The sequence below is a fragment of the Salarias fasciatus genome, chromosome 14 (assembly GCF_902148845.1).
Source record: "Salarias fasciatus chromosome 14, fSalaFa1.1, whole genome shotgun sequence".
NCBI classification, from domain to species: domain Eukaryota; kingdom Metazoa; phylum Chordata; class Actinopteri; order Blenniiformes; family Blenniidae; genus Salarias; species Salarias fasciatus.
This window is the reverse complement of record NC_043758.1, coordinates 6,568,705-6,590,092: the sequence shown is the minus strand read 5'-3', so window position 1 is coordinate 6,590,092 and position 21,388 is coordinate 6,568,705. Positions and strand designations below refer to the sequence as shown.

At 40.1% G+C, this 21,388-nt stretch overlaps 1 protein-coding gene across 1 annotated transcript in view; it reads right to left on the bottom strand.

Moving 5' to 3' along the window:
* The window catches only part of LOC115400178 (leucine-rich repeat and fibronectin type III domain-containing protein 1-like protein), a 166,225-nt gene that overhangs the window by 73,735 nt on the left and 71,102 nt on the right, over nucleotides 1–21,388 (bottom strand). Inside the window, exon 2 of the mRNA XM_030107886.1 lies at nucleotides 12,375–12,467. The gene's annotated coding sequence lies outside the window, so the exon portion shown is untranslated. The remainder of the gene's footprint in view (nucleotides 1–12,374; nucleotides 12,468–21,388) is intronic.

Genomic DNA, 21,388 nt, shown 5'->3' with positions numbered 1-21,388 from the left:
CCATAAATCCCACCCTCTGGCTTCGGTAAGTGTGCTTGATCCCGACTACTCAATATACAACTAATGAAGACACACTCCAACTGTTCTTATAGCCTGACACTTTTCAGATCCACGGGCAAACATTCCCCTGCCTGTGCTGACTGCTTAGGATGTGTGGAGTGTGTGAATGTAGATTACTTTAAAGTAAAGAGCAAGGAGCCAGGAACCCCACCCACCAAAAAAAAAAAAAAAAAAAGAGGCTCTCGTTGCATAAGGAAGACGCATACGTTGTTGCAGCCCAGGTATCTTTTTGAACAACTTCTCTATGCCGTAAATCAGCTAATTCGGATGGAGCAGGGGATTTTAAAGTGTAGGCGGATGAGACCCAATCACATCTCCCCCCAACTTTAATGCTTCATGTCTCACCCAACGTAGCAATTTCTTGTTAAATGAAGGATTACCAAGAACTATAAGCCATGAAAAGCTTCCTGTACTGATTAGATGTTTTTCAATTTGAGATATCTGGTAAGTCTTTAGACTGCAGCTGTTGCAACGTGTCTATGCGTGGCATTATCTATTCAGGTAAGAGGCGTCTCATCCCAAATCTCGGGTTCAAACTCATTTATTGATCTGACTTAGTTTTTATCACATTAAGCATATACTGAGTTCTAAACGTGTGTTTTAATAGAATAATACACAGTTTTACTTCAAAATGATACACCATCTGTCTGTGTATGCTGTGAAAGCGTCAGTGTCCAACGTTCCACACATGGGTCGACTGAGCTAAACTTCCCTGCGCGTCTGTGAAAACCCCACCAGAATAAATCTTTGATAAGTTCCACTTGATCTCGTCGATTGACAGTCTGTTCCACGTCCACATGTCAAACACGTAGATCAGCCTCCAGCAGGAGGATAAGGGCACAACACCGGTGAAAGCAAGGATCTCTCCTACCGAAGTGAGAAGCTGAATCCCCCATTGGCTGCGGCGGTGCTATTCTCTGACTGACCCTGACCTTCCCATGGAGGAGAATGAGAGATTAAAAGCTCTCTGTGTGGGGATCATTATTATTATAGCCCATGAACTGTGCAGCTCACCCTCCAAAAATCAGTGGGAAAGTGTGACGCAGTCCTTCTCATTGTCAGAGAAGCAGCTAAACTAAACTAAACTAATCGGACTTTATTAATCCTCTTGGGGAAATGCCTTTTTCTTTTCCCGCATTGATCCATTCTGTTTCTAAGATGCAGAGGTGCAGCCACATTATGGCACTCCATGGAGGTGGTGGGGGTGCGAAGGGTCTTGCTCAGGGACCCACAGCGGTGACACATCAGCTATGAGATTCAAACCTGTGGATAACCTCGAGGTCTCCAGTGCCTGAACTGTAACCTCAGACACTAATTCTAATAGAAACGCGTGTAAAAAGGTGTGATTCGATTCTCAACTCCCCTGCTTTACATTTCCGAACTGGCTGTCGTGTTTCATTATCTACACATGTACATATGGGCTATGTAGGCCAGCGCAGTGAGTCATGAGTCAACCCGGGTTGAGGTTGGTGTAAAGAGGTCACAGCCATTATTCAACCTGGAAGCGCGGCCGTGTTTTTAAATGTTGGATTCGATACAGTTCTGACTGAGCTTTGTTGTGGTTTTAAATGGTGGAAATAGATTCCTGAAGTCAAAATGTATTAAATTTACACCTTCTATACAAGCTATGGCAGAGACCGCTAATCCATTAAACTGAATCGTCTGCCTTTCTCAAACTCCAAAATGGAAGAGAAAAAGGAAATATCGGGAGGATTGCTGAAGTAACATGAACGTAGATGTTGGTGGGGAAATGGCACAGCTAATGAGCCTCATTTAGAACATGACGAAGGAGCTAAAGTGGGGATGTGTGTGGGAAGATGAGCCCCCCCCCCCCCTCCCCCCGCAGAGCTTGAGCCACATTACACTCCCAACTGTCACGCTGCACATGCATTGTTCAACGCCAACTTTCAAAATGGGTTAAATGCCAAACTTCCTAATGGGTTTGTTATGACCAGAAGACATTTCAGAGGCATGCTCCATTAAAAACAGGGCTTCTAAAAAAAAGGAGTTTAGACTTCCCCTTTCTATCATCATGTTTTCTTTATTATTTATTTATTTTTTTTTTTTGGAATTGAAAATGTTAGGAAAATAAAACTCACTAAACCTCTAAATACAGATGCAGCTGTGACCCTGATCAAGTCCTCCGGTGGCTCCCAAAGAAGGCCCGACCCACCTTTTGAAAGCCAACAATCTCAATTAAAGCCCCCCATTCAAAAAAACTAAATAAATAAATAATTTACTACGCGAAGTAAAAGTGTCTTGGAAAAGTTTATAATTTCACAGCTGAATGCACGCTTTGTTGGCAGTCTTTTTCAGTTAAATTTGAATAAAGGCTAATGTGTTATGCCGTCAGGCAGAAACATTAAGGGATTGAGGAAGCACATATCATCAAATTTTATTATGAGAGGAACTCTCCAAATAACCTTGTAAAAGTTGGGATTGGCATTAACTTGCTTGCTAATTTAAGACAACCATGACTGCTGCTGCAAGATCAGGGAATTGACATTATGCTGCTGCTGCGTTAATTATGATTAATATACCACAGTAAAATAAACCGATTGCTTTGCTCAGAGCACAGTTTTTATAAGAAGAGCACTTCACATACAACCTGCCATTTCTGCCTTTCACTGTAATACAACTGTTTCACTAATCATCACGACTGTAGTGATCAGAGGTTTAAAACAGGCAAAATGCTGCTAAAGTTATATAGAAGTCAGTGTGAGCATGTTGCTAACAGAGGGTCTCTGTCCAATCCCTTACAATCAATGGCTATTCCACAAATACACACAAAGTTACATTAATAAATATATTCATCCACACAATCACTGGGTCAGAGTAGCGAAGCTCCTCCCTGACCTGCAGTGGGAGTCTGCCATGCCGCTGGGGTCTGCGCCACACAAATGTGCACGAATGCAGTCTTTAAGAGATCTGAGCACAGAAGGGAAGCAAGCGTTTGCCAACGGCCCTTTTGTTCCGCGCCCCGCCCCTCCCCTTTCTCCTTTCATTTTTCTCCCTTGCTGTTTCACACGCTGTCACCAATTCGGTTTTTTCCCTTTCAATCTATTAATCTTTTTTCTCCTTTTAGCATCATTGTCGTCCTCTGATTCTGCCTCCCGTTCCTCTCTGTCTCTCCTTTCTGTTGCTCTGTCCTCTCCTCTGTCAGTACAGTAGATAATGAGGTGATTGCGGCTGGTAGGACAGTGCATCAATGCTTGTCACGCTGTACTGTCTTGTAATACTAACCATAGCCTCTGGTTTACTGTAATCCTAACCGCACGCATGCACACAAACACACCACACACACACACACACACACACTACTCTGGTTTATGGGACTCCCTTTCTCAGTGTACTATATTAAATAAAGATTTTTTTTTTCCTTTTCAATATTTTTTCCTTTCTTCCACACATTGGTGCCATCTTTGCTACAAAGCTCCCATGACTTCATTTCATTTTACCCTTTGACAGCTTCGCCAATACAACAAAACACCTCAGTCTCATTGTGACCAGCGTTGTATGAAATAACCGTCAGCTCCAGACATCAATAATTCTATTTTTGCTACACTCTAATACGGAACGATTGCCATGTCGAGTTCTAGTTGTTTGACCTTTCTCTTGCTCTCTGTATGATGTGTTGTAATTCAGCTTGGTAAACTATGTTGGTATCATGGCCGCCACTCCCAAAAAGCAGAAAATGCTCAGCGCAGGGTCCCATGCCGCTCTGGGGGCTTTACTTTATGGGTGAATGCAGCACAGTTATATGCGCCACAGTGTCCCCTGCACAAGCAGTTCACGAGGCCCCGAGCTGGAAGGAAACACACTCACATCGAGTCAAACCAGCTGATTTTATGAGGAGAGAGACACGACTATCATCCACCACAGGCTCTGCTGCAATGATGACTGGCAGTCGACAGTTGGTCAATCAACAGTTAGTGCCAGACAACAGTAAAGTTGAAGTGAGGAGTGCCACAGGACATTATAAAATACAAACAAGCAAGAGAGATAGTGGTAAAAGTAAACTTCAGGCTCATTATTAACAATAAAAAATATACTAACAAATCTCCACAAAGTGACTTAAATTAACCAAAAGCACAGAGATTCCATAATTTTAAAAGTTTCATTCATTAAAAAAAAAAGCATTCAATATAGCACACTCATTTCGAAAAGAACTGATATGACTTGCCAGGATTATTTATTGAATGTTTGAAACTACATTTATTTTTATCTGCAGTGCAGATCTTCAAGCACAGTTTTTCATAGTTTAAGAAAAATGAAAATCAAGTTGGAATAGGAGATGCTCTGTGGATGCACAGGGAGTGTTGGTTATTTGGACGATGAAGGTTTAGGTGAATGCTTAAGATCTGCAAACTAGGCACTCAGCATTGTCTTATATAAATAAATATACATATATATATATATATATATATATATATATATATATATATATATATATATATATATATATATATATATATATATATATATATATATATATATATATATTTATAAAAGATCCACTTGGACACTTGGACAGATGATATGCAGAGATAATATTACTGTCCACTTTTATGCTGATGACAACCAGCTCTATTTTCCATTGATCTTACACACCACAATCACCTAACCTCGATGTGTGCGCGCCTCAGTGATACAGTATTTAGATAACTTTCTTGGACACAATACAGGTGAATCTGGAGCTATTTTAATTGCTCTAGACACTGCTAAACGTAACATCATGTTCCAAAACAGCCTGGCATACTGGCAGAGTATAAACCATAGAAACTATCATGCCTGCATTCATTATCAGCCATTTATCTTAGTGAAACATCTTATATTCCAGTTTATTATAATTAAACTGATACTAATTCAAGATGCTGCAGTCAGCAAATCACTGATTCTGGCTTCTCCCTGGCTCTCAGTACATTATCGTACAGGTTATTACTTTTAAAGAAAGAACACCACGTTTCCCCTTATTCATCACTGAATGTTTTCCATTGTTGACCCAGAACACAGACCAAGGTCTCCAGCAATAATACACAAGACCTGTGGCCTCAGCGCCTTCTCTCCAACAGTCTGGAAAGACCCTGTCTTCCTTCATTGCTCTTTTTGAAAACACACCTTCCCTTAAAAAGCTTTTTCAAATTAACAATAATTAATAATGACTGCAGTGGCAGTAGAAGTAATACAGCTCTGCTACAGCTGAGGTTGTTTCTTCTTCATTTTTTTTTTTTTGTGTAAAGGCAGAAAACAGTTCTGTTAAAGTCAAGGTGAGGCCCTTCAACCACATAATTCTTCTAACTCAGCTGAGCCTTAAAAGGTTTTTATGCCTCCATATTTGTCCTCCGGTAATCCTAAAGTTGTGGCATGTGTTCAAAATGTGAATCTTCATTTGTCATGATGAAGCATTTTGTTTGGCGTTTTTCTTGGTACTTTATACTCCTTCTCCACTGACAATGTGACGACACACATACTAAAAATGCCATCAAATATTGAAACGGGGAAGACAAACAGCAACAACAACAGCGCCGCTGCACTTAGAGTCACCAAGGAATCCAAAGTGCTGTAAAGATTATGGGAAGTGTTTGATGACGCTCAAACCTCAGCGACGTTGACCTTGGGAGAGCCGACTGCGAGATGTTAGCATAAAGGCTAATAGAAAAGCCAACAAAATGAGCAAAGAACTTAATCCACTTGTATAATCCACTTTGTTTTCAACATAAGCTGTGATTATTTTGTCTTTGAATCATGCATAAGTGGATTTCTGACATGAAAACTTTGAGAGTTAGTGAGAATTATGTAGGTTTATCTCTTGCTTTTTTCCACTCTGGCAGCAGCGTCTCAGCAAAAACGTAAGTCATGTAACTGACGAGGCTGCAACTACAAACATTAATCTGAACTACTCAATATACACATATTTACAGTTGAATTAACTTGAGGTCCCTGATACCATTTTCTCTTTCACCAAACCTTTGTGATTAAAAGCAGAGACATTGGAGTGGAAAGGTAGCGTCTGAAAAAAGCATCTCAAATAACAGAGAGCAGGAGCAAACAGGACTGATTTGGCATTTATGCTGATTATGGGGTAATTTTAAAGCCAGCATAAAAAAGAAACTAGTTGCATGAAAGAGTACAACAAAAAATATGGAAGTTGGGCAAATAATCTTAGATGAGTGGGAAGCAAAGTCAAAGACTGAACACAAGCTACGAGAATGAAGAGACGGAAGGAAGAGAAAAGGGTTTGAGAGCGATGAGTGTGTGCTACTTGGTAGTCATCACAGAGAAGTTCTCTTCATTCAGGAACTCGGTGTGCAGCTGTCGCTTCAAGGGACTGATCACACACACCCTCAGTTACAGATACAAACACACACACACACACACACACACACTCACACAAGTACAAACACACATACTATCTTTCTCTCACACACATATGCACCCATGCTTTGGGCTGTGCTTTGAACTGATCCGTGCTACCGGAGAGACACACACTCACAAGGCTGCCTGATAATAATATTATCCTATGGCCTTCATATGGTAATATGGCTTTATTGCTATGAAGAAATATGAATATTATGGCTTTCAGAGGCAGCTTAGGGAATTACATGGCTGTCATGGTTCTCAACTTCAATGGAATATTCACATTATTTATCTAAGGTCTCCTGGTGGGAAATCTATTAGGTTATTTACCTTTGTCATGATATTTGCTGGCATTATTTATCCTGGTACCTGTCAATGAGCATAGGAACAAAACACAACACTGGCCTCACCAAGTCACCCAACGCATATCTGGATACCCTGTGTGAGGTGGGCTGTGTTGTGATGCTGCATAATATTTAATGCAGAATAGTTAGGACCAAAGTAGACGTTGTAAAACATCAGCTTTGAATCTGGTTGAATTAAGTTCTAGTTAAGTTCAGTTTTGTTCCGTTATATGACAATAAACATGACTCCCATGAAGGAAAATGTCAGAAATTGCTTGTAGAACATTTGAGAGAGTTTTTGTGGTTGTGTTCTGAGCTCACTGGGCTGTAACAACTCACACCGAGTTGGTGACAGAAACATTTTAGAAAATATATGAATTAATATCAATTCACTTGGAATGATACAGCGACTGTCAGGCGGCAGATGCACATGTCACAAATATGAGGCAGTTGAGAAATTCTTGAGCACGTAAAGCAGTTATTTCCTCATCAGAAATGAAGCAAACTGAAGCTCATAAAATGATCTGCTGGAACCGACCTGGATGAAACCAGACTGGCATGCTGGAGGCTCATTTCTCACGTTTTCAAACTGACAGAAACTAAACTGAGAGGAGTTCCAGATTTCTTGAGACATCTGCAAGTACATTTTCATGACTTATTGATTTTTTTTTTCTCTTTCAATACAAGAATTAACTCTGTTGGTCCATTATTCAACATCCACAGATCTGAACCTGCAATGCCCCGGGAGCTCCTTGACGTTTCTGCTGGTATGCAGGGATCCTGCTTCGGGGGGGCTAATGCTGAATATTTAGCTTTGGCTGAGGTAGTAACAGCCCGAACTCACTATTGACACCCTGTTGTTTCATCTCCTCCTCGCTGAGCCTTATACATGGCACCAGCAAGTGCCTCTGCTTCAGCACATTCTACCTGGAGTGAGCTATTTTTAGTGTTGTGCTGTCCTTTGTGGCCAATGCAGTGAGAGCAGAAAGAGAGTTCCTCTATATTTTTGATATGACAGTGTGCTGTATTTCTAGTTTGGCTTCATTTTAGTGACATTACACCAGTGGGATTTCTCTCTTGCCTCCACCTTATTAAAAACACGTCTTTACGGTTTTCAGCTGTAATCAAAAGGATGCAGTTGGCTTTGTGGTAATTAAATGCACAATAATGAAATCCTCCAGCATCCTGACAACATTGCAGTTGAGAACAGCAAATAAGGAGCTCTCACACTGACTGAATAAGCTCACTTTAGCTTCAACGGAAAACACCAATAGGCCATCAGTGCTAATCACGCTGGGAGGATTCCGTCAGTGATTCACTGTTTGACTTTTCTTCACCATTATCCAATTATGTCCCACCTTTTCCAAAGATTCCATTTTTAATTGGACTTGCCGCTTTACAACTTGATCATAATGTTCTTGTCATCCTGGAACAATCTTGTCTGTCCTCAGCCCCCACCCCCCCGCCCCACCCCACCCCACCCCCGCGCCACCCCACCCAGCACTGAACAAATCTGAGAATAATTGGAATGAGTTTAATGGCAAAGTTGGTAAAATGATCTGATGGGTCAACACTTCATGAAACTTCTCCAAACTGTCGTGTGTTATTCACTCTGTGAACCACAGGAGTTTTTGACGACCTCTCTTAAATCTGCACGTTCAGCTCAGGTTAATGTGATATCGGATCTGCAGCATGTTGCTGTATGATTTCTGAATCAAGCAGAAAAGAAACATTGGTAAAAGGCGTGGCCTGTGTCATACTAAATAACATTAAATAAATCATATCTTTAGAAAACATAACATTATAAATCATCTTATATGAGACAGGCTACAGTCTAGAAGAGGGAAGACGGGACTGGAGCCAATCCCAGCTGACAGAGTCAAAGACAGGAAACACTGTGGAGGTAAAGGTGGACATATACTGTTTGATTTTGACCTATTCCAGATCAAAGATGAACAACTTGGGCAACAGCTTTTGTTGTACCTTCACAACAGAGGCCTTTTGTTGAAGTTGAAGGGATTTGCGGATGGCTGTTGTCACAGTTTCCTGACCAAAGATAAAATTACCACCGTCATACAATACCTCACAGTTCGACTTCTGCGGGAGTGATGGATAATCTCAAACTAGAAAAATATACAGTAGAAAATGTTTCAGAGATTAACCCTGCACCACCTCTATACCCAAACAATGGTTTGCAAAATACCATCCAGACAAAACGCTGCAAATTGTCCATATTCAACAATCAAAGTTATTTTGTTGCCGTGTCTTTTCCTTCATTTTTATGGAACCATTGTAAACAGTAAACTCTAATCATGATGCAAAGCTTTTATGTGCAATCAAAACTTTAGTATTATTCATAAAAATGCTGTATTTTATTTCAAGCTGTCACACACAGAGCATTAACTTAAAGCTTTCCACAATGAGACATAAGAAATGAGATTAGATGAAATTAGAGGAGAGCTGCTGAGTGTGAATGTGGAGCTGTGAAGAGACACACGGCTCTTCCAGACTACCAGACATATTTAATCAATGACATTTATATTCACTGGTGCAGGAAAGCATCTGAAAGAAGCATCATTACTACATTAGTGTCTGTGTCTCCTGGTGGGAACTTACAAATCCATTGTAGTCTTCAAGAGGTAAGAACATGACCGACTTCACCGATTCAGATCTGGGCTGGTGAAGCATTCGTATCATTTCCCCTGTGTGAGTAGCTGCTGCCTCCAACAATGGTTTTATAAGAGTCATTTGAGTCACATGAATTGACAGCACTGTCGAACCAGCTGTGTACTCCAAACAAATTGAATCTGGCATGTTTTCACAGGCAAAATTACAGGTTTGTGAACAGAAAAAGGCACAAAATGTGCAGAAGCTGACTAAAGCTGGCTTTCATAAATGTCCAAATGCCATGATCAGTGTTCCTCAGTATAAAACCACTTACAGTTAACCAAGCTGATGGGCTACCGATTTCAACTGCCAACAACCAAACAGATATTTCTAAAGATTTCCAAGAAAGTAATAAATAAGCTTGAGGATGAAAATTGAAAACAGATAAAAATGATGTCACATATGTAAGGTAAAAAAAAAGATCATTCTCGATTACTAAAAATGTTCGAAAATGCTGTTTACATCTTTTTCAGATCTACAGGGAAGTGCGGCCAAAACCAGCTGACTACAGACATGAATAGGATACACCCTGGACAGGTTCCAAGATATGAATACATACAGGGTGGGTATATATGAAACAACTGGCCCCAACTTTGTGTAAATGCAGTGGAAAGTCCTAATAAAGAAAAAGAGAAAAGCAATGTTGTAAAATTGTGACTGATATGTTTGACTTGTCAATCAATGTGCCCTCGATCAATCACAGGCCCCTCTGAAATGCTGCCAGCTTTCCTTACGGGGATTAATTAACAGGAACAAACGCTGAAACACATTCCAGTGAAACGTCCTTGTTACACTGCAACTTCAGACCATTTGTGAAAAAAGTTTCACACAACAATCCAACTGTCCACATGCACAGCATCACTCAAAGAAATGACTGTCGGATTGTTCATCTGTACTTATCAAATATCCAATTCTCTAACATCAATCTTCTTCAGTTTCTTAGATAACTAATCATAGATAAGTAGAATCTTCTCTGGCATCACAGACAGCGTGCTTTATTGATTTCAAATGTGTAATCTGTAAAGATTATGCACAAGAAGGATAAGAAACATAAATATAAACTGAAATGCATTGTAAGATATCTCACAGCTCTAAGGACCAATCTTGAGTTGGCTTTGAAGTCTTTATTATGATAAAAAGTTAATTGTCTCACTTTTTCCTCATAGAAAAAAAGTTATACTTACATTTGAAATAAGTTCTCAAACATGTAGATGTGTGTTTTGTGGGTCAGAGAAAATAACTGACAACTATTTCTACTCAATCTGACAGCTTGTAGTGACGAGAGGCTGGAGAGCAAGAGACTGAAATGGTGCAAACAAGACAGAGCAAAAGCACGGCATGCACAGAGCAATACTGTTGGTCAAACTTGTTGGGGAAAATTGGTCACCTCCACTGTCGTAAATTCCCTGCAGGAGTGTGAAGTCTACAGCTGATTAACTGATGATCACTGTGTATAACAGCACAGGAAACCCACATTAAGGTTACCGTATGTTATCTTGAAAGAAGCAAACTGCATCAGAGAACGCACAGATGATAATGTTTAAGTGGTTGGCTACTTCCCCGTTCCCTGTTTATTACTTTAAGAAAAGTCTTCCTTTAACTTTGCACCACTGCACTTTTCCAGATGACAGGTGAAAAATCCTGGTGTAGACAGGAAGCCCTCAGAAAATCCTTCTGTTTTTGTACAGATCATTTCAAATGAAAACACTGTTTTGGAATTCTAATTGACAAATCTGATTCTGATGGATCAAACTGAATGTCTAGTGAGCTGTACTTTCATGTCTCTTTGAATCTCTGGTCCTAGTGAAGAAAAGAGGAAAGCTTAACAGATTAATCTTGCCTGTGGCTGAAAGCGAGATCTCACTTCTGCAGTTAAGCATAAACTTCACCAAGAGAATGTGTTAGAAGGTTCAGACAGAATATGAATCCAGACAAAAGCAGGCATATGACAAGTGATGCTTTGTCGAGTGTTGTGAAGTAACAGCTCCTTCTTTTATTCCCGTCCATCCATCTACCCTCCTTCCATCCAGTATCAATAGCGGTGCCTCTGCTCATCTAAACTGCCTGTCTGCAAGCCTGTTTGGTCTGTGTGCTCTTCCAGCCGGCCGAATACGTCTGTAGCACTGGCAGTGCTCTGGACCGCACCTCTGCTCTCATTACACAGCCACAAGGAGACAGCGTGCACAGAGAGGATCCCATTTGCATTCACATGTAGTATTAATAACTGAACTCCACCTTATGTGATTATTGAGCAGAGCACAGGCATTTTTCTGTTTTGGTCAAAAACTCTCTTTCTCCCTCCATGCAGGTGAGCGCATGGATATGCAATCTGTTTGACGAACAAACCTTTCATAGCTTCTCCTGATACCGTTTCCTGGAACCCAAGCCACAGACGGCCTCTCAGAAAGGCGCAGACCCCCTCTGTGATCATTGATCTGCCAATAGTTTTGTACACATCTACTCTCACCAACATAAAGCACAAGTTTTAAAAAAAAGGCTATGTTTTTCCTATTTGTCTGCTTTAGATTCTAAAGAGTGTATTTTTCAGACCTGATTTTGAGAACCTCAAGAGATCTGAGATACCTGGTACCCCCCAAAGGTGTCTGTGAATCAGTGCATTGTGCCATTCACACACTCAAACATGGACCAAACCACCAACTCATCACCATGATATCAAATACATATATAAAAACAAAGCATGAAGTCTGTTTTCATATAATGCTGTGAGTAGATCTTAATAACATCGATCAAAGCATAATTCAATATCCTATATGTATTTAATTTCCCAAAGGGCATCATTAAGGTTATAGTAAATTTAATTGGAAATAGCAATTTATTCATCTTTCAGATATAATTAAAAAAAAAAAAAAAAAACAACTGTCACAAATCCCTGTGTGTGTGTGTGTGTGTGTGTGTGTGTGTGTGTGTGTGTGTGTCCATGCCTACCTCTATCTGGTGAGCTGTGCTTTATGAAGAACCGACATGAAGATGTACTGCAGTGTTTGGCAATTGACGGTAGAAAGGGTTGAATCCAAAGACCTGTGGAGGACAAAGCAGACAGGGGAAAAAAATGATTAGAGGCGTCTTATATTTAGACTTATTTCTACAATCTCTGTCTTCCGACACGACTCAGCGATTATTAATATTTAGGAGGGTAAAATATGTTAGATGTACACTACATTAAATAGCAATCCATGAAGCAGGTTTTAAAGATATTTTTATCCATAACCGGAACTTCACAGACAAACGGATTACCAAAGTCAGCAGGCTTAATCCTCTATAGACAAGGAATGCCCTAATTTCATGACAATCCATGCAGTACTTATGGAGGGATTGTAACCTGGATCATTACATCGAACCAGCTGGACAGCATACCAGCAGTGCGCCTCACAGGGGACAACAACAAAAATTACTTCCGAGAAAATCCTGAAAAATCTGTCGGAAAACATGTTATGTAACGTCGAGATCAAATATCAAGATCTGTCCATGACAACATAGACAATTAAAACAGCCTCACATGAAAACACAGAGTCCACCTTCAGACGTCTGAGAAGCGACGGTCTGTGTGCCTGAACTTCATTTTTTTTTTTTTTTTTAACTGATTGTGTGCGTGCAAAGCGTGGATGTGAGTTTTAAGGGATTATATATATCCCCAAATTATTCAAAATTATGTTTTCAGTATAGCGTGAATCAAAGCAATCACAGTCTGGAGCACATGATGGAGGACATGCAGCCACTCTGGCTGCAGCAACAAACTCAGCTTAACAAGTCAAAACTTCATCTTCTGACAGAACTTCAGAAAAAAAAAAAAAAAAATCCCAGAGTGTGGATGTCCACCACTTCTCTATATCATGTATGCATCTAGAGAACAATGTGCTGTTGACCTGAGCCCCAGTTTGATTTGCTCAATCGCTTCTTCACTTCTTTCCCCCCCTCAATGTGCCACCAGTGTGCCTGAGTGAACTTCATTTCACAACTAATATGGGCGGAAGTACATTTGTGACTTGTGTGGGTGCAAGACGGCAGCACAAGTCTGTAAGTCTGAAACAGGCAAAGGCGCAGTAAAGGAAAGGCTGTGATTTGTGACACTCGTACCGAGCACCAGGACGCCACTCTGCTATTTTCCAACCAGCGATACTCATTTTATCTCACTGGCATGGGGTTGCATCTGATCCCGGCTGACGTCAGGGCGGAAACCAGACAAAGGGAGCTGGTCCATCGCAAAGCCATGACCAAAGAGCACACATGCTTACACACACACATTCAGAGCTGCTGAACGTAGATTAACACACAGCTGAAGTGAGTCTGGATACAGTAATTAAATGAATATTCATGTTGTTACAGTGAAACAGGAGTACGCTGAAAAAGCCCACGTCTACAGGATTAACATGCAATCACCGCAAAGGGACGCCTCCAAGGTCAGGGTTGAACAGGGGATATTTTTTTTTTTTTTGTGTGTGAGGCATCAACTAAACGTTTGTCCCTCGTCTATAGGCTGCTGATTAATCCCGCTCAGGGTCGTGGACTGCTGGAGCTGACTCCATCTGACGATGAGGGAAGGCAGAGCAAACCCAAAGAGACTGACCATGACACACACACACACACACACACAATCCCAACTTGGATTGATTTAGACTACGTTCACACGGCAGGCAAATGTGGCCCAATTCAAATACTGATGCCCATCTTTTTCAAACATGAGTAAAACTTTCCACATCTCTGCTGATAAGGGACTGAGTCAATGATGTAAGCCCCTAATCGATAAAAAAGTTAAACTAAAGTATGTTAGTTTAAATGAAGCAGGAATGCTTTTCATGCTGGTGTAGTTTTTTAAAAAGTATTTTTTTTAATGATCACAAAAGGAATCTTTACCTCATGTTCTCTAAAATAAGATATCAGGAAATCAGGACCTCAGTTATGTTCCTGACAGGCAAAAACCTAGAAGTCGAACATAGTTTGAAATTTTCAGAGCATGGACTGAAAATACTTCTGGCACCTCAAAACGTTCCAAAAGTAAAGCACATTTTTAACTCTGACAATGATGCAAAAATTATGTCACTTTTTTTAACAATCCATCCAATATTGATCAAAGTATGATCAAATTGAAACTGACAGGCTGTACTTTTGAGTTCGAGTGGAGAGTACACAAAGAGACACACATCAAACGGGATGTAGACACTTTGGCAGGCAGTTTCTGAGCCAGCTGAGCTAACAAGCTGCAGGTTATTAGAAAAATCATTACTCACATCAGAGGCCTAAAGGCGTCTCCTCGCTAAGACATGAAACGGCTATGTGACACAACAGCGGGGCGGCTGATCGCACTCAGCGCGGCACTCTGCGTACAGGTGAACGCACGCAGATAATCAAAAGCTACTAAAGGCAGAAGTAAAGGTAATACTTTTTTTTTTTCCCCCTCACAGATGCTGGAAAGTCATTTCAGTGACAGCAGCACCGGCAGAGTGAATCAGATGCAACACGCACACGACAGCCCTGTGGTCCGCTCCATCAGACGTACAGACACAGCGCAGGTGGAGTTTTGACATTTAAAGCGCTAATTATCAACAGAAAAGGCATTCTGCCTCCTCCACCTACACACAAACACGCACTTTGCTCTGTAGTTGACGGCGAAACAGTAATCTACACTGTGGTGTGATACCCCGCTGCCGCTCAGCCCCCTGAGACGCGCTACCAGCGTCGCCGAGGTCACCTTTTGCAGCGCGGCTTTTTCTTTTCCTTCTTAAAATCATTTCCAAAAATTTCTGGTGGGCAGAAAATGAACTTGCTATTATGTCTGCCGTTGGTAAACTGAGGAGTAATTCGTAATATGAAAGTACTCATCTACTAAATTGGTCACTTTTTATCCTCTTTTTTTATTAATGGAGTGGCAGTTTTGTGCCCACTAAATAGCAAAAATCTTCTCGTTATCTATTTTTTTTCTGTGTATATATATCTTCCTCGCACGTTTATTGCAGTTGCTATTCATCCGTCTCTAATGATATTCACTGCTTAAGGATATTGAAAGTATAGTTATTTGGATTAAATAAAGTGCATTTTGAGGATTTTTATTCACTGTTAGTTCCGGTGTTTCATTACTTGGAAAATGTGAGAAATTTGCTTCTCTGCATGATCATATACAGGACAATTCTGAATTCAAACAGTGTTTTTAGATTGAACTGTTTATTTAGCGCAGCATTGCTGCGCAGCATGGGTGCAGGAATAGACAAAGCTGGCCTGTACAGAGTCAACAACACATGATGAAACAATATCATTAAAAATCCACAGGAAAAACAGTGAGAACAGAATAAAAAAAGGCCACAAGGTCATCTGACTTGTGCTTTATTGTGTCGAGAATAACTTCAACCTGATGCGATGTCTTCCTCCTTTCTCAAGTTGCTACAATGTCCCAAGAGAATGGCTAATTACCGGCAAACTTTGCATTTTAAAAGCTGAAAGATTTCCCCTCCAATGTGTGCAGGCAATGTTAAATGTTGATGCTTCCCAAGAGCCAAGCCCATCATTCAAAGCACGAGTTGGAATACTAATTGGGTAAAACAGACATTGTCAGTACTCACAGGCAGAAAAGCCACGAAGCTTACAAAAAGGTCATGAGCAGCAACCTGCTATATTTATCCATTAAAACGTGGTGGATGTAACTTATATATTTTTTATTTCAAACCTAATTCTAAAAAAGGGTTACATCAATCCTCAAGTTTAGCTTGTTTAAAGCGTCCCATAATTCACCTGTAAGGCTCTGAACTCTTCTTTGAAAGTCTTTGCCTTATTGCCTCATTTGAACCACCGCTGAACCGTCGCGCGGCTCGTCTGTATTGTGTGATCTTGAAAGCCATTGATATTCTGCTCAGTATGCCTCTATATTTAGCATCTGCTCTCTGTTCCAGCTACGTTAGATGGTGTTAAAATGACCTGTCAGTGAGCTCAGTGTGCACACGCATGCGTGTGCATGAATGCAAATCAGAGAGGCAAACAGTGAGTGTGTGTTTAAGTGTAAAGCCAAAAAAAAAACAAACAAAAAAAAGGCATCCATGAGGTGTGTGTGTGTGTGTGTGTGTGTGTGTGTGTGTGTGTGTGTGTACGTGCGCACGTGCATGAGAGGGATGGTTCTGATATTTTAGCTTTGAACATAAAAGTAAGATATACCGTAGAAAAAACAAAACAAAGAGCAATGTGAAAAGAGTAACCTCAGAGGCTTAAATGATTAAAAAAAAAAGAAAAAAACAGAACAGCAACTGCAAACACACACACAAGTTTGTTCTTATACAGTTGTGAGGACACTAATTGACGTAATGCATTTCCTAGTCCCTTACTCTAACCATAACCATCAAAAATAAAAGCCTAACCCACAGTCTAAACCTAATTCTAACCCTGACTCCAACATCAAGTCTTAAGAGATCTGTTAATAAGAGAGGACAAAAATGTCCTCATTCTGTTAAAAACTCATTCTGGTCCTCACAACTGAGTACTTCCAAGAACACACACAGAGCTGCCAGATTTGTTTTTGTTTTTTTTTGTTGTTGTTTGTTTTTTAAAAGGCAGGGAACTCTCCTCCTTTCAGTATACAGTATATCAGTACATACATTTGTTTTTTTCCTCAAAAACACACATCTTTCCTCTCCCAATGTTGCCAAAATTTACTTATTCTCTCTCTCTCTCTCTCTCTCTCTCTCTCTCTCTCTCTCTCTCTCTCTCTCTCTCTCTCTCTCTCTCTCTCTCTCAAAACAAACTAAATCTGAGTTTCTAAGGTTGATTTCATGTAATGAAAACAGCCAAATGTATAAATTATGCACAGGGGATCAGGATTTATTGGATAGACTGTCAGGTTTGAAGCAGCATCAGTGCAAAGTACACAGAATTCAGAATATGTGGGGGTGCAAACATGGTTAGGAATGAAATTAGCTCTGTTGGACTTGTAGTGTTAATCCACATTAGTGTTGTCGTCCTGCTGTGAGGGATCAGTCATCACTGAGTTATTCAGACGGTGTTTCTGTGGTTCTGCTGTTCTTACCCACTGCTGCTGATATCAGTGCTCCTGGACGTGCTTCATCCAAAGCAATTATCAGCCTGGCATTTCTGTTCGTTCATTTCTCAACTTCCAGGACAAAAAAAACATTCTGATTTGTCTTTCTTTGCAGGAATTTCATACAAATATCCATCCCACTGCCAAAGGGAGTCCATGCAATGAAGAAGCAGAACTACTGTGCAGGTTTTCAGCAAAAGGTTAAAGTAACTTTTATTCAGAGTATAATTGAAGGATTAATTGATTCAAGGAGACTGTTTTGTCAAGACCAATTTTAGTAAGTGCAAGAAAAAAAAAAAAGACATAAGCTCAGCTCTAAGGGTCCAAGGTCATCCTAACTTTCTCACAACAAACTTGCTTTAGATAACCTGCAAGCTAAAATGATGAACTGCTGGTGTCTTATTGTCTAGCACTGGAACCATGAGCATCATCTGACACTCCTGACCAGATAAATGCAGGGTCTCTGTCCCGTCTGGCAATCGTTTTGCCATCAAACATCAAGGAAAATAGAGCTACTGGTTGAGGTTCTCAACCTGGATAAATACCAGACGGACTCGCCAGTGACTCCCCTCATACATTTTCAAATTCAACAAAAACAAAGCTGTTGAGAGGGTTTGATGACATCTTCAACATTTTTGAAACTATTCTGCATAAGTTAGGGAACATGTTCAAAACTCAATGTGTTTGCACTGTACACAAGTAAATTACCGACACCGTTGTTCCTTCCAGTTTGGTTCTCTTCTTCCTCTCAGTTCAAATGTAACTGCTTTGTCTCTGTCTCTCCAAATGTGTCTGCCATTGTTGTGTACATCAAAGAGTAAATCTGGCTCATATTTCTGCATCATATGATTTGCTATCTGGGTCCAGGAGATCATTAACTGGATGTATAGATGTGCATTGGTCAAAGATCAGAAAAAAAGCATCTGCCCATATTGCATTAATGACGGTCTCCTGAGTGGCAAACAAAACAAACCATTCAGTTCATCTTAAGGGATCCAACATCAGACCGTCACAGGCTTTGAATACACAGTCTGGATACCTACATAAAAAAAAAAAAATCCTATTCTTTTTTAAATGAGTCAAAGTGCTGCTATATGCTTTGTTCTTCTCTCCTTGTCATTTCTCCTAATAGACTGAATCCATTATTTCTGAACCCTTCTTTGTGTACATGTACTTCTGGCTCTCTCATCAATTTTAGTCTATTTATTCCTCCACTTTCACTTTCTCCATGCCTTCCTCTCTCCTTCAGATGCTGTATAATTATCTGGTCATCATTATCAGAATCATTCTGTTTCCTCATTATAAAGCCATCTGCTCTGATTTCCAATCCAAGCGACACAGCATAAACAGCCAGCCTCGCAGACATTCAGGTACAGTTTTTAGTCTGTATTCTCTCTTTATGCGTCTCATCAAGGTTCCAACATGTGAACAATTTAAGTGAGCGAACGCAGAGGCGCAACTAGTCTGGAGTAATTACATCAAGAGAAGGGTGAAGATGAACTAATATGCTGTGACCTGCAGAGGAATGACAGTGATGGTACACACACTGCACACTGTGGTCTGAATGCAGCCAATAATGAGTTACTGTAGGTATAGTTTAACTTTAAATAAACTGATGTCTCTTTCACTAAACCATTTGACAAACAAAGAGGCGTGGTCTTGTACTTGGTGGCATCATTGTTAATGTGAGTCCTGTGATCCCCAAAGATGATCCTAATGAGCAAAAACCATCAACGAATCCTGCAGTTTAGCTTTGACTGAGCAGCGGCACTGGCTTTAAAGTATATCCATCCTTCTGAAATAACACTTTATCCAACATAGGGCTGGATCCCAACGGGCTCCTGAGGAGAAAAGGCAGAGCACACCCGAGAGAAGTCCTTAGTCTGTCAGACACAGAGAGGCTGACTTTCATGAGTATGGGCAGCTGAGTGTCATCAATTAGCAATATGTTTGTTTTTTTTTTGTTTTTTTTCGTGGGAGCACACCTAAACACTCTCCAGAGAAATCACACAAACACACACAGACGCAACTGAAGTTGAGCACAAAAAGTCAAGAAACAAGATATCCAGTCAGTTAGGAGAGTTAATCCTGATATCAAGACTTGTCTGATGTTTTCCAGTTCGTGGTTGAGGTGAGTAATCTACACAGAATAAAGACTAAAATGTTTTTTTTTCCTTCTTTTTTGTAGGGGGGTAACATAGTCACATTAGAAGACACCCATTTCCAAAAATTAGGATATTTATAAACTTAACGGGAATACTTTCCAATAAAAAAGTGTAACTGCTCTAAAGTATGACGATTGTGCTCATCTCCTCCCACTGTAAACATTTCAGCACAGCAGATCTGAGAGAACTTAATCTTTTTTAGGCTAAATTGATAGTTTTAATTGGCATTGAATGTATAAATGACTTGTATATATTTAAATTGAGTATCCAGCATTTATTAGTTTAGAGTGTATACATAATATTGATGCCCAGGGAAAGAAAGTGCGGCAGCAGTCCTGTAAATTGAGTCCTGCTGTTGAAACATTTTCATGAGGGTATATTTACTTATTTATTTTGGATTTCACATTCATAAGATTGTTTTTGTGGCTATGGTTATGTTATATTTTTAAATTAGTAATTTGTAAAATGTAATGACTTTTTTCTAGTAACACTGTGGTAAAAATGTTGGTGATTAAAAAAATATATAGCTTGTGGAGTATGACAGAAAATACAGTGCAAGAATACCATTTATGGGGGAAAAAAAATATGTGGAGCATTTGTGAAACATACACTAATAATAAACTGAAGATTGTCAAGTAGATAAAGGGAAGTGCAAAAACAGGACTGTGAAATGTCCCTGTGATGACCTCTAACAGCGTGTTCTGGCAGACATTCAACCTTGCACAGAAAGTGAAAGTGTGTTACCAAGAGTGTGCATTTGTGTGTGCGTGCATGCTCACCGTTGCACACAGGGATCTGGGCCCAGTGTAACATTTGATCTCCACCTCTGATGCTGTGTTATTGGCCATGCTCACACACATGTAGCCAGTGCACTTAAGAACACTAACACATGTGCTTAAGAGCACATATGTGCTTATGTACACACACACACATACACACACATGATGTTACCCTGAAGCTATCTGGCACTACTACAAATATAGATGCACTTAGTCTACAGAGGAGGATCACAGCTCCAGCTGTGCCACATATAAATCTTGTGTCACCGTTTAATCAAAGGCATATGCGCAAATAATCAATTTTTTATTTTCATCAGTTCTTTACGCTGTGGGTGGTCAGTTTTCAGACAAACCCAGTACTCCTTCCAGTTATGTGGAGATTGATGACAACGATACTCAAAGAACTCCACTGGACAAAGATCTGAGAAGTTTGGATGGATGGATGGATGGATGGATGGATGGATGGATGGATGGTCTATATCAACGTTGCATTTGCAAGTCTGATTCCTCCAAATACCACTATATGGTTCATGTTCAGTGATGAAAAACTATTTCACCACTGGTTATTAAATGGCCAATACAAATATCAATGTGTCTCCCTTTTTAAAATACATTAAAAAAAAAAATTAAAAAAAAAAGGAAAAAAGAAAAGCATATTCCTGTGTTCCTCTTTTGTAATCCAGTGGTTGGGCAAAGCTTTATGGATGGAGTTGTGTTGTTCTAAAAACACATTTGCTGTTACAGAAATGAAGGTCAGTAAACCTTTCATCCATTTTTGTCACAGTAATATCAAGTGACCTCTGCCACGGATGCACTCATGTAATCTTCAATAGCGAGCCAGACTCTACTGAGTAGATATATTTCATCTGCTATTTCTACTGTTTACTGCTGCAGGAGAAGCACCAGTTTAACCACCTCATATGTTGCTGATGAGGGTCCTTCAGACGCTAAAATACACATTAAAAAAAAATTAAAAAAAGG